Consider the following 14,893-nt stretch of genomic DNA (forward strand, 5'->3'; position numbering starts at 1 on the left):
TTATTTCAATATGGAATGCGTCATGAATTCGTGTGTAACCTTGTGCAGGGGCCATGCTAATCTTCTCGGTTTCATTCCAATTTTAGTGTATGCCAAAGTGAGCACAAGAGATAATTTCTTAAATTAGATCCTGACAACATAAGCCATAAAATAAGACTGAAATATTTAATTACATTAATATCAAAACTTTCTTTGAGAAAAAAAGACACAAGAGAAATTAAATAAAATCTACCAATCGAGAGGACACATTTATGCTTGCCTATGTGGTGGACTGCATTATTGTGCCCATTCTTTTCCCTTTCTGTGTCCATGCTTTTTGCCATGTGACTATGCAGCTCATCCCATAAAGGCAGAGTTTATTTCCCTGTCCTGTTAATGTTAAACTTGGCCATGTAACTTGCTTTGCCCACTGGAATGTGGGCAGATGTGGCAGAGTGCCAGTTTGGAGCATTGTATGTCTCTTTGTCCCTCTCCTTTTATTCCTGCCATTGCCTTGAGAAGAACATGCTCCAGATAATCTCCTTGTCCAAGGAGGATGAGAAACATATGGAGCAGATCTGAATCTCAAAATTATAGCTTGGAATAAATCTAGCCATGCCCAACCTGGATTAGCCAATCCCCAGCCCTCCTGCAGATAAGCAAGAGAGAATGAAGGTTGTTTTATGCTATTGATTTTTTTTAAAACTTTTAAAATAGTATATTATAACATACATACAAAGCGAAGAAAGGAAAAAAGCAATAATTTTCAGAGCAGTCTTCAACAAAGAGTTATAGGACAGATCCCAGAGTTTGTCATGGGCTACCATACCACCCTTTCAGATTTTTCCTTCTAGCTGCCCCATAATACAGGAGTACGCCTCTGATTTTTGGGGTGCTGTTTATGTAGCATTATCATGGCAGTAGCTGATTGATGGATCATTTAACAAAAAGGAGTTAGTATATGATTTATAAAGAACTCCTAAAAAATTAATAAGAAAAAGAGAAACAATCTAATCGGGAAATGTGTCAATGGAAAGATGTATATGAAAGATAATTCACAGAAGAGAAAACTGGAATATGAAAAGATGCTTAGTTTGTTTCACTATTTACCAGATGAATGCAAATTAAAACATCATACGCACTGGACGGGTAAAACTTAATGTTTGACAATAGTCTAGTATTTGTGAGGATACAAAGAAAACAGAACTTTCATATACAGTGGTGGAATGTTTAAGGGAGGGTATTTTAGTAAGAGAGAGACATATCAAGCAAGGAGAGTATATATGCAAGGAATATTACTGACAAAGGGTTATATCTAGAATATATAGGAAATTTTTGGAAGACTGTAAGAAAAAGACAGGCAACCCACATGAAAAATGGGTAAAGGAAACAAGTAAGCAATTCTCAGAAAGGATACTTAATGGCTGGCTATTGACATAAAAAGAGATCACCAAATACAGTGACAATCAGAAATACAAATTAAAACAACGGAGATCACTTTGTACCTCTCAGTTGGCTGATGTTGAAACGTCATGTAGCATCTTGTGCCAGTGAGGATATGAGGACTTGTGAACCCACGTGCTCTGCTGGTGGTATTATTTTGGAAACCAGTTTGGTAATATTTATTGAAATTGCATACTCATTTACATTTTGACCCCACAAATTCTCCTTCTGTATATATATATACTAGAGGCACTCTTATGTAGATGCTCGAAAAGGTACTTATGAGAACGATTAATACAGAATTGTTTCCCCATGGCAGAGAGTTGGATACTACCTAAATGTCCTTGAATAGAGGTACAGGTAGAAAAGATGTTATAAATGCAGCTGAAAGAATACCATGCAGTAGAATATAAAGGAACAAAGTAAGTATATTAGTTGGGGTCTTATTTTTCTCAAATAACATGAAGACTGGAAATAAGAAGTTCAGAGCTGATGACATAAAAAACCTAAGATCTTTCTATAATTCTGCTCTGCTATCCTTCCTCTTCAGCTTTGCAGTAAGACTACTTATTTCCAGGCATCATGCCACAGATAAAAAATTGAAGGGCCAAAGTTTTTGGCAACCATATCTGACTCCCTTTTTATAGAAAAAACAAGCTCTTTACCAGAAACTCCCTCAGCAGACATTTGCTGATATCTCATTGATCAGAATTCTGCCACATGCCATTCTGAGTTGCAAAGAAAGCTGGGAAATCAAGTGTCCAATTCAGTAATAGAGAACGGCAAAGGAAGGACAAAGCTATGAATATGTGTTGAGTGAGCCAGCCTACAGGTTTTGCCACAACTATATAGTACAACATGGGTAGATCTCAAAAACATAATGTACAAAAAAAAGAGAAGTAGAAAGATATGGGAAGTACAGTATTGCTTCTGCAAATTTAAACATCCATATACAAATAAAATTATATTGTTTATAGATGGATATTAATGTAAAGAAAGTTATAGAGGGCCAGTTGGAAAGGCCTGTATTAATCCTACAGAGTGGATGCTGTAGGAAAGGGGGAGGGAAATGGAACTGAGATTGGGGCATGTTGAATATCACCAACGAATAAAATAAAAGAGCCTTTACACAGACCATTTCCACCAAGATGCTTTGAACTGAGGAGCATGGCTTTGTTAACCTAGTGCTGTGAACCCTGACCCAATAGAACAAAAGTGGAATGGGAGGTATTCATTGGGCAGGGTTTTCATTTAGAGTTGAAGAAATGGGATTAATTACATTTAGGTCTGAGTGTAAATATTTTCTCTTAGTCTGTGATGATTTTGATTTTGTTTTTTTGAATACAGTTGAAGGCTTGATAAGAATGATGTCTTTTAATCTTAGTGAATATAGTAGTTAAATTTTTGGACAATTTAGGGACGTTATATGTTTAATCAATTTTGTTTTTATGCATGTACTTCTTTTGCTTGAATGTGAAAAACCAGTGGACTTGATTTCTAGAGAGTAAATGGCCACACGAGTAAAACAAGCATGGCTACTTGGTAGTGAAATCTATCCCTCTCTATTTTTCTGTTATTATCTTTGGATGCAGAGTGTGGGAGAAACGATTTCCTCCCTCTCTTTCTAATATAGCCTCAGTGACCGAGAGGCTCTGTGCTCTGGAATGAAGAAGGTTGGCACAATTCCATAAGCCTTATGTGAGAACAAGACATAGAAGTTTCTATTTTTTGTTTGCAATTCTTTGCTTTTAGCTCAGTGTTCTATCCTTTAGCCATATCCATCCTTCTAAATGACACAAACAGTTTACTAATATGTGATCATGTGTCTTTCATTTTCTTTTATTAAATATTTGGTACAACTTTGGAAGCAGCTCTTGAGCTTTTCATTTTTAAGATTATTTTTCCTTGTTCCCTAATTATAAATCAATGTCACTGTGGGGTAGAAGACTTCCTTTGGTGAAATGGATTCAATAAGCTAAATAAAGATGTATGAATGTTAATGACTTGGTACATTTTTCAATCAGATGAATTTGATCTCTCACAGGAGCCCTCTGAAGTTAAATGGCATTTTGGTTTGGAAAAGCAGAATTCCTCAAAGAGAAATTTCCACAAAATAATGATAATGGATTAATGAATTATTTACCAATGTTATCAACAGTCCATTAGACTCTGTATGCAATTTTGTAAGTAATTTCTCTTCCAGCAGTTTCCCAGACCTTATTTGACAACTTGAGGAATGTGGGTGAATGCGGATGAAGCCAAGCAGGTTAAAGCAGAGCTTGAATCCTTTTTCTGTTTGTGTTGCTTTTCTGCTTATTCTTTTCATGACATTTTTTTTTCAGCTCCTACCCCTCATGGGTACTTGTTTGGCAATGTTTATCTATAGTCGGCTGCCTTCTCTCCCTTGAATCTCAGCTTAGGGAAAGTTTATCTTATCCGGTGGTTTAGGGTAAAACAGACACAGAGTGACCATATCTACAACTCTTGTCTTGATTTTTCTCCTGAGCTCCAGTGTTCTGCATTTCCAGCTGTCCATAGAACACAATCCATTTGCGGTTACTACTTGTATCTCAAACTTAACATATCTAACACTGCTAAGAATAGAACTTGCTCTAGACTTGCTCACTTGTGTGAACACTACCTGATACAAGCCCTTTGCAATAGTTTTGGGAGGTAATAAATTGTTTTGAAGATAAAGTAAAAATATTAAGTATATAGAAAATTCAAATACAGCATAAACATATAGTGGCATTTTTGCTAAAAGTAAAAAAGATTATTTTAAGGAAGTAGTATATATATCTATCGGTCATCCAATTGCCACTTCAAATTTTTAAAAAAATATTTGTTTTAGCTACAAGTAGAATTGAGACTGACAAGGGCTTGAAATGTAGGCTCTCAAAGGCATCTGGAGAAATAAAAAAATTGCTGAGTGAGACACAGCTCAAGAGAGCCTGTGTCAGTTATCAAACACAGAGTTAGGAATTAAGTGATTAGATGAAGACGACACCAACAAAAATTTCAAAATCCATGGATGATCGGCAAAAGGGATAAGCAAAAATACTGATGAAAACGACTTCTCATTTTTCTTCTGGTTAGATGCTTATCCTGCTGGTTAATTTGAGAAAAAATTCTAAACATCTATCTTATACTACAGAGAATATATATATATACACACACACACACACACAGACACACATATGTATGTTTAGAAAAATGAAAGAAAAATATAAAATTTCATGAAAGATCAGTAACAGTTGATGAGATATTATACTTTATTTCTATATGTAAAATATGAGTTTTATACATCTAGCATTAATTATTATATGAGGAAAGAAACTATCACATTCAGGTATGAGAAATTATTTTATAGATAGCTATTCCTTTCAGTGAAGATCCCAAACTTGTTTTCATTCTTGGAAATAGATTTTTTTTAATAAAGGAAAAGAAGCTATAATTTCCTATTTTAAATGACAATAGAGAAAGAGGAAAAATGATTATTTTTTTATTTTTGGGAAAATCTAATAGTTTTGCATATAGGATGTGTCATTAGTGGCATCTCTGAGAGCATGAAAAGAGCGATCTCTTTGTTCCTTTAGATGTGTTTCATTTTTCATTTTTACTTTCATAAGTTTAGTAAATTTGATGTTTAGGATATAATAGCTTCTGAAGAGCATAGAAAATTTTCATCTTCAGTTAAGATACATTTATTATGGTAAATGATTTTAGCTAAATAGATAGTAAAGTCTTTATTGTTAGAGTACATTAGGTATACTGATGTTCATATTTTCCAAAGTGAAACAGGTGTTGGATTATAAAACAAAGAACCTGGTAGATTGTAGGAGGAGTTTGTTAGTCATAACATTACATGCCCATGAGAAATAAAATAATTCTGTGATAATGGGACCCTACTAGCCTGTAGCTCTTAATATATAACAGGCAATCAGAAAATATTAAACGGAGTAATTATAAAATACTAAACAGTTAATAAATACCATATGTAATTTTGAAATATATGATTTTGAAAAGAAATTATTTCCTTTATATTTAATTCTGTTTGCTTTGGGGTTTGTTTTGAATTTTCTAGTGGGCTTTTCTATGTAGCGTTTTTGTTTTTGTTTTTATTTGTTTGTTTGTTGACCCAGAAAAATTTAGCATTGTGCAAAGTCATTCTGATAGCTGAACCCAGTTCTGTTAGTTCTTAGCTTTCTAGTGCTTTTCTATCAGTACAATAAGGATGCATCACTGAGCAGATAGAAATAGATATAATGGTAGAGGTGCCACAGATGAGAAGTAGTAAGCACTAATTTGGGCTTTATAAGTTAAATTTAAACAGGCAAAATAAAATGGGATATCTCTAAATATATTTACTAAGGAAACTGGAGATGATGTGTCCCAGTTGCTGATTCGAATATAAAAATTGTTCATTGGATACAATACTGAAGGATTTCAGAGTTGAATGGTACCCTCTGCTGGCTAAATGAGGGATTTCATTTAAAATGAGTGGCTTCATTTTTATTTTTAAAATAGGGCTAATAGTTATATTAATTATTAAAGGATTGAACAGTGTAAAGTATTGTGGAATAATATAGGAACAATTAAAAATATGACAAATGAAGTCCGTGTATCACTTAAAGAAATATTTCCCAGCCTGAAGTAAAACTAATATTTTCATACCTATAATTGGAATTTCCTAATCTTTTAGTCTTTTCTTTAAACATAAGAAACACAGCAGGGAACAAAACGCATGTCTTTCCTGCCCCCATCCCCAATAACAATTCTGATGAATCAAGATGCTTGAATTAATTTTATTAGTTATTCTTAAATTATTGTTGGAAGAGTGATTGCCATATGTTTGGAGGTGAGATAGTATTACTTTTCTCTAGGTACCCTGATACAATTTCTGTAAAAAATAATTGCATATTCTTAAATACTTTAGAAACTTGATAGGTTCAGGGAGGTATTATATAGCATGCCTATTTTACATTTTTTCTTTCAACTCTTGCACATTCTCAAAACCACGCTGGAATTTGCAGTGTTCTGGCAAATAAGCCACATGAAGGTTATGTTAAAAAGTTTATAATTGACTATGTGTCAAAATGAGTTTCATTGCAAATTTGAAGAATATAATCTCAAGTCTTGTTCTGCTGCTTGAAGTCGCCCTTCTCTGGCATTTTGCTTTAAGAGCACCCATCCCCCTTCCTGCTTGAGCCACTGTGTCCTGTCAGTCATCCTGAAATACACTAGGGTGCTTGTCAGGCTGTTTGCTTACAGATTCATCATAAGCCAAATTGTGAGCCATAATAGTGGCACTGAATTTCTAAACACAAGAAAAAAATTGCTTAGACAGTTGGTTTAGTATCTGTGTATGGGCAATACTCTGTCCTGCAGTAGGTGAGTGAAGTATCAAACTTTTTAAAATCGAACTTTGCTATAAGGTGAATCCTAACAATTATGGTATCGGTTGCTTGGTTGGATAACTTTGGGAGAAATTAAAAGGACATTATTCTATAAAATAGGATGAATAGAAACTATTTGGTTGTGCCTTTATTATTTTTATAACTAATTTTCCTTTTAATAGACTAAACTCTATGTTGCTTTATGAAAACTCCAATTTAAAAAATCTACTTGGAAAAGTGCATTTGCAGGCAGTTCAGATTTATATAAAAATGTATCTCTTACATATTTTTACTTTCATAACAAGTTAGGTAGACTCAGTGGAGCCGTGTTTCAATACTGCTATTTGGAATATCTATTAGTGGTTTTAAAAATAGCACTAAAACAAATTCTCAAGTACCAAAGGACAAACTATGGTAGTCTCACATCAGCATATTTAAAAATTCCTATAGTGTAACTGAACTATTACTATTTGAATAACTGTTTACGAGGCACTGTTAACTCTATATTCTTTAGACATAAAAGTTGTGCATCAAGTATTTTGCTTATTTGTGCAAACAATTTAATTTCTATTATAGACCTGTAAGCTTACATTTGCATATTTGCTTCTCTTATACTTTTGTATACATCCCTAAATATTTTTGAACAGAGGATTGATAAAAGCAAAAAAAGAATGAACTCGTGGATTTTGAAACCGGTACTTTCAATATGGTAGAGAATATATATTTAAGAGGTAAAAAAGAGTTAAAGTTTTATGGCTTCATTGAGGGTAAATGGGGAGAAATTGCTTTTGCAGATACATGGGATGATTATTAATTACTTGCTTTGCTCTAGAAAGGATTTAAGGTGACTTAGAAGGTGATGAGAAATTTGAGGTGGGATAAATTAAAAGGTAAGTGAAGGAAGAAAGAAAATAAAGCAAATACATAAAACGGACCCCAGAATAAGGAAAAATATATGGTAGTTCTTGAGTTTAATTTCGTGATACTAGTGTGTTATGGAGAGAGAAAATGGGAGAGAAAATACAGGGCTAGAGAAATCTTAAGGGAAATTTCAATGCAAATCCAGAGTGAGGAGAATATATTGGACTGTGAATTTTTAGTATGCTTTAAATGTCACTTATGTTTTGGTGGGGAAAAAAAGTGGAGAATTGTGCCCTGTTAACCCACACACTGACTTAGGTGGAATAAATAGGGCTCCCAGTTTTCTAGGGGCAGGAAAAAATTAAATTTGGTCTGCTACTTAAGAAGAAAGATTTAAGAGGTATTTTTTTTTGTGGGGGAAGGGCAAACAACAGAAGCTAAGTAAGGTCAAATATCTTATTAGAAAGAACATAATCAGGCCAATATTTAAAATACAACATATTTAGCAATTGTGTAGGAAGCTATGGACCTAGTTCTGGTATTTTTCTAAGAGATTTTTATGAATGAGGTGAGCTACTTGCCTTTCCTTCACTTTTTCTATTTAGCGATAAATTTGACTTCAATTTTAGCTTCTTTTAGGCCGAAAGTCACTGGATTAACGTAATTGGGAAAAAACATTTTTGGGTAGGAGGAGGGAATTTAAAGAGAGACAGGATTGTATGATGTACTTTGATCTACAAACACCTACAAAACTCCTACTGTGTGCTCAGTGTTATTCAGCTTACTAAACTGAGAAACTTAGATAGTTGCTGCCTTCACACGATATTATGGAAAAAGGACAAGTGTAACAGTTAAAAGTTTGCTAGGGATCTTCAGAGATATCTTCAGATATCAACATGAGTTGGAGACAATCATTTGGCTCTTTTTATTTTGTTCTTAAAAGTAATATAAATGAGAAATGACTATTTTTAAAAGGCAGTACAAAAACAAAGTACTCAAAGCTTTTGCTTTTGTAGTTTTGCTCTGTAAACATATATATGGCTTGACATAGAGTTTTTGCCAGAAAAAAAATTATAAATCAAATAGATAATGCAACTTAGATGATTGGGATGACATGAGGATACACTGGACGCTCATATATGAAACTTGAGAGGCAAAATAGTAAGTTAATTAAAGCTTAGGTACCAAGTAAACTTAGTGTTGTGCTAGAGGAGACAAGGACCCTTAAGAAAAGTAAATTATCTTTTGAAAACATTAGTTCAGAGAACCTAGGGAGAGATCTACTTAAAGTGCTTGTAGAGCCCAATGGATATCAGTAGAAATTTGTAATTATATACTAAATGAAATAACACTAGAAACATTTTGTCACTAGTGTAAGAGGTAAATAGAGAAGACTTCTAGGGGATCTGAGGCACCCCTAAATACCTTTTGTAAAGTCAGATTTATTGAAGAATAATTTATATACAATAAATTCAACCTTTTTAAGTTTATAATTTGATGTGTTCTGAGAACTATATAGTTATAAACTACTATCACAATCAAGATACAGAACATTTCTAACACCCCTCAAAAGTTTCTCTGTGCCCTATATAGTCAATCAACTCCCATACCCTCACCTGCTGGTGACTGCTGATGTTTCCTGTGCCTGTATTTTTTCCTTTTCAAAAAGGTCATATAAATTGAATCACATAATATGTCCGTACTTTTCTGTGACTCTTTCACTTAGCATAATGCCTTTAGATTCATTCATGTTGTAGCCTGTACCAGAAATTCATTTTTTTTTTTGTATGCTGTATGGGGTGTTTTATTCTTTTTCCATGTGAGTATCTCCTTATTGCGGCACCATTGTTGAATTTTTGTCTGTTTGCTTGTTTGTTTGGGAAGTGCATGGGCCAGGAATTGAACCTGGGTCTCCTGCATGGCAGGCGAGAATTCTACCACTGACCTACCCTTGCACCACCAGAAGTTCATTCTTTTTAAATTATATAATACGCTACTTTATGGTCGTACCACGATTTGTTTATCAGTTCACCTGTTGATGGAAATTTGAGTTATTTCCAGTTTCTGACTTCTATGAAAAGGACTCTATGAACATTTGCATACAGGTCTCTATTTGACAAATGCTTTAATTCCTCTTAAATAAATTCCTAAGGAGTGGAATTGCTGGGTCATAGGATGGGTTTATGTTTAACTTTATAAGAAACTGCCAAGCTGTTTGCTAAATTGGTTATACTTGTTTGCATTTTCACTAGTAATGAGAATTATTCCCAATCCTTGCAAGCTCTTGATAGTGGCAGGCTTTAATTTTAGCCATGCTCATAGGTGTGTAGTAGTACATATTTGGTTTTAATTTGCATTTCAATAATGACCATTCATGTTGAATATCTTTTTATATGCTTATTTGCCATTCATATATCTTCTTTGGTAAATGGCTTTTCAAATTTTTGGCCCATTAAAAGTTGAGTATTTTTTCTTTAAATTGTTGAGTTTTAAGGGTTCTTTATATTTTCTGGATACAAATTCTTATTAAATTTTTTTTTTTTTTTGCATGGGTAGGCACTGGGAATCAAACCCAGGTCTCCAACATGGCAGGTGAGAATTTTACCACTGAGCCACCATGACACAGCCCTGAGCTACTGTCGCACTTCCCTAGAGATTTTTTTTTTAATTTAATCTAATTAAAAAAAATTTATTTATTAATTTAAAAAAATAAAGAAACAAAATAAAACAACATACACAATCAGTAATTCACAATATCATCATTTTGTTCCATATTCATCATTTCTTAGAACATTTGCATTAATACAGAAAAAGAAATAAAAAGACAATAGGAAAAGAAATAAAACGAACACAGGAAAGAAAAAAAAAAGATTATACCTATCATACCCCTTACCCCTTGCTTTCATTGATCACTAGCATTTAAACTAAATTTATTTTAACATTTGTTCCCCTTATTATTTATTTTTATTCCATCTGTTCTACTCCTTTGTTGACAAGGTAGATAAAAGGAGCATCAGACACAAGGTTTTCACAATCACACAGTCACATTGTGACAGCTGTATCATTATTCAATCATCCTCAAGAAACATGGCTACTGGAACACAGCTCTACATTTTCAGGTAGTTCCCTCCAGCCTCTCCATTGCATTTTTTTTTTTTTTTTTTTACATGGGCAGGCACTGGGAATTGAACCCGGGTCCTCTGGCATGGCAGGCAAGCATTCTTCCCTGCTGAGCCACTGTGGCCTGCCCTCTCCATTACATCTTGAATAACAAGATGATATCTACTTGATGCATAAGAATAACCTCCAGGATAACCTCTCCAGTCTGTTTGGAATCTCTCAGCCATTGATACTTTGTCTCATTTCCCTGTTCCCCCTTTTGGTCTAGAGGGTTTTCTCAATCCCTTGATGCTAAGTCTCAGCTCATTCTAGGGTTTTTCTCAATCCCTTGATGCTGAGTTCTGTTCATTCCAAGATCTCTGTCCCACGTTGCCAGGAAGGTCCACACTCCTGGGAGTCATGTCCCACGTAGAGAGGGGTAGCGTGGTGAGACTGCTCGTTGTATTGGCTGGAGAGAGGGGCCACATCTGAGCAACAAAAGAGGTTCTCTTGGGGGTGACTCAGGCCTAAATTTTAAGTAGACTTGACCTATCCTTTGTGGGGTTAAGTTTCATATGAACAAACCCCAAGACTGGGGGCTCAGCCTATAGCTTTGGTTGTCCACACTGCTTGTGAGAATATCAAGAATTCAACTTGGGGAAGCTGAATTTCTCCCCGTTCTCACCAATCCCTGAAGGGGGCTTTTCAGATACTTTTCCACTCACTGATCGAATCACTCTGGGATTCATCAGGGCATCACTCTGGACAAACCAGCAAAATCTCATGTCCTGCCTGAGATTCCAAGTACTTACGACATTCAATCAAACTATCTACATAAGTTATATTAGGAAATGCACTAGTCAAAATATAAATTTTGTAGCTAATAAACATTTTTTGCTTTAGTCTTACACAGAAGGTGACATTTAAAAATATTAATTACCATCTATTTTCTGCACCCTGCAGTAATGACATTCCTTTGTTCTTCCTCGTGCAAAAACATTTTAAAAATTGTACCTTGTACATTTCACTATTATTATACACTCTAGGCATTCATAGATTATACCATCTCACTCTTTAACATCTATCTTTCTTTCTGATTTCATTTATGTCCCCTGCCCTCCTCCCTCTATCATTCTCACATGCAGCTTCATTCAGTGTTTTAACATAATTATATTACAGTTAGGTAGTATTGTGCTGTCCATTTCTGAGTTTTTGTATCCAGTCCTGTTGCACAGTCTTTATCCCTTCAGCTCCAATTACCCAATATCTTACCCTATTTCTATATCCTGATGGTCTCTGTTACAAACAAAATATTCCAAGTTTATTCACTAATGTCAGTTCATATCAATGAGACCATACAGTATTTGCCCTTTTGTTTTTGGCTAGTCTCACTCAGCATAATGTCCTCAAGGTCCATCCATGTTGTTGCATACTTCATAAGTTTATTCTGTCTTAAAGCTGCATAGTATTCCATCGTATGTATATACCACAGTTTGTTTAGCCACTCGTCTGTTGATGGACATTTTGGCTGTTTCCATCTCCTTGCAATTGTAAATAATGCTGCTATAAACATTGGTGTGCTAGTGTCCGTTTGTGTCTTTGCCCTTATGTCCTCTGAGTAGATACCTAGCAGTGGTATTGCTGGGTCATATGGCAATTCTATATTCAGCTTTTTGAGGAATTGCCAAACTGCCTTCCACAGTGGTTGCACTATTTGACATTCCCACCAACAGTGAATAAATATGCCTCTTTCTCCATATCCTCTCCAGCACTTGTCATTTTCTGTTTTGTTGATAATGGCCATTCTGGTGGGTGTGAGATGATATCTCATTGTGGTTTTGATTTGCATTTCTCTAATGGCCAGGGGCGTTGAACATCTCTTCATGTGCCTTCGGGCCATTTGTATTTCCTTTTCTGAGAGTTGTCTGTTCAAGTCTTTTTCCCATTTTGTAATTGGATTGGCTGTCCTTTTGTTGTTGAGTTGAACAATCTCTTTATAAATTCTGGATACTAGACCTTTATCTGATATGTGGCTTCCAAATATTGTCTCCTATTGTGTAGGCTGTCTTTTTACTTTCTTGATGAAGTTCTTTGATGCACAAAAGTGTTTAATTTTGAGGAGCTCCCATTTCTTTCTTTCTTTCTTCAGTGCTCTTGCTTTAGGTGTAAGGTCTATAAAACCACCTCCAATTATAAGATTTATAAGATATTTCCCTACATTTTCCTCTAACTGTTTTATGCTCTTAGACCTGATGTTTAGATCTTTGATCCACTTTGAGTTAACTTTTGTATAGGGTGTGAGATATGGGTCCTCTTTCATTCTTTTGCATATGGATATCCAGTTCTCTAGGCACCATTTATTGAAGAGACTGTTCTGTCCCAGGTGAGTTGGCTTGACTGCCTTTTCAAAGATCAAATGTCCATAGATAAGAGGGTCTTTATCTGAACACTCTATTTGATTCCATTGGTCAATATATCTATCTTTATGCCAGTACCATGCTGTTTTGACCACTGTAGCTTCATAATATGCCTTAAAGTCAGGCAGCGTGAGCCCTCCAGCTTTGTTTTTTTCCTCAAGATACTTTTAGCAATTCTTTTTGGCCCATTAAAAATTGAGTTTTTTTTTTAATTGTTGAGTTTTAAGGGTTTTTTATATTTTCTGGATACAAATTCTTATTAGATTTTTTTTTTGCATCAGTAGGCACTGGGAATCAAACCCAGGTCCCCAACATGGCAGGTGAGAATTTTACCACTGAGCACTATAACACAGCCCTGAGCTACTGTCGCACTGCCCTAGATATGTTTTTAAAAAATAGTTTCTATTTCCTTTCAGTTTGTGGTTTATCTTTTCATTTTCCTGACAGTGTCTTTCAAAAAAGCCAAAATTTAAAATTTTGATAAGTCTAATTTATCTATTTTATTTTTAAAAATCACGCTTTTAGGCAAAACAACTCAATACCTAACCCAAGGTTACAGAGATTTTCTCCTAGAAGCTTAATTGCTTTAGCTCTTACCTTTAGCTCTATGATCCATTTTTAATTAATTTTTGTATATGGTGTGAGGTAAGGTTCAAGGCTTCTGTTTTACATGTGAATGTCCAATTATTCTAACTTCATTTGTTAAAGAGACTTATCTTTCTCCATTTAACTACTTTGGCATCTTGGTGGAAAATCAATTGCCTATATCAATATTATGTCCAATAGACAAGGTCTTAAAAAACAATCATAATGTATTTACAATACCTAATAAAATTAACGGTAATGCCTTAATATTGTCCACTAGTCCCTCTGTGTCCAATATTAACTGATTGGTTTTAAAATGTCTTTTATTGTTGGTTTTTGAAATTAGGATCCAAGCAACACATTTTATATGTTTGTTATGTCTTGTAAGTATCTTTTTTTATTATTAATTTTTAAAAAATTATAGGAAAGAAACACAAACATTCTTAATATGTGATCATTCCATTCTACATATATAATCAGTAATTCTCTTGTAAGTATCTTTCACTTATAATAGTTTCCCTCATTTTCCATGCCATTTATCAGTTGAAAGCAGGTCATTTGTCTAGCAGTGTTTCCCACATATCTGGATTTGGATGTTTGCAGTCTTGTGATGTCATTTAACATGGTCCTCCTTCTTTTATTTAGTCACAGCTTGATTAGATTTAAGTTCCATTCTTTTGGCCAGAATACCTCTTCGATGGTGTGGTGTACTTCCTATGGGGTGACATCAGAAGGCATATAGTCTGGGTTGTCTCACTTTTGGTGTTACTAGGGTTGTTCAATGGGTTCAGGTGTTGTAAACCTCATCCTCAAAGTTCCCCATTAGCAATTTACCTAATGGCTTCAACCTTCACTGAGGGTCATTGTGTAGATCCACTATATTATGAGAGTTCTTTAGAATTCTATAATTCTTTACTAGTTTTTATTGGTTGAAGTTATTCTGTAAGTAAGAATTCCTCCCATCTTTACTGTTTTGTTTCCCTGAAGTATGCTTCATGCCAGAAAGTCAGGAAAATTCTTGCTTATTTCTCATTAATGATCCATTTTCAGAAAAGTAGTTTGGTGTCTCAGCGACTTTGAAAAGTGACTCGTGAATTTTTGTTTTTTTGAATA

General features: G+C 34.5%; 1 protein-coding gene and 1 pseudogene across 11 annotated transcripts in view; one reads left to right on the forward strand and one right to left on the reverse strand.

The window, feature by feature from the left end:
• Positions 1–14,893, forward strand: part of CTNNA3 (catenin alpha 3) — a 1,849,311-nt gene that overhangs the window by 24,320 nt on the left and 1,810,098 nt on the right. Inside the window, exon 1 of one of the 11 annotated variants that reach the window (XM_077125141.1) lies at positions 6,700–6,813. The exons of the other annotated variants lie outside the window; for them this stretch is intronic. The gene's annotated coding sequence lies outside the window, so the exon portion shown is untranslated. Of the gene's footprint in view, positions 1–6,699; positions 6,814–14,893 lie in introns of those variants that run through there. 11 annotated transcript variants of the gene reach the window in all.
• On the reverse strand, positions 5–103 carry LOC143654668 (U6 spliceosomal RNA; annotated as a pseudogene).

Source organism: Tamandua tetradactyla, chromosome 13 (genome assembly GCF_023851605.1).
Source record: "Tamandua tetradactyla isolate mTamTet1 chromosome 13, mTamTet1.pri, whole genome shotgun sequence".
NCBI classification, from domain to species: domain Eukaryota; kingdom Metazoa; phylum Chordata; class Mammalia; order Pilosa; family Myrmecophagidae; genus Tamandua; species Tamandua tetradactyla.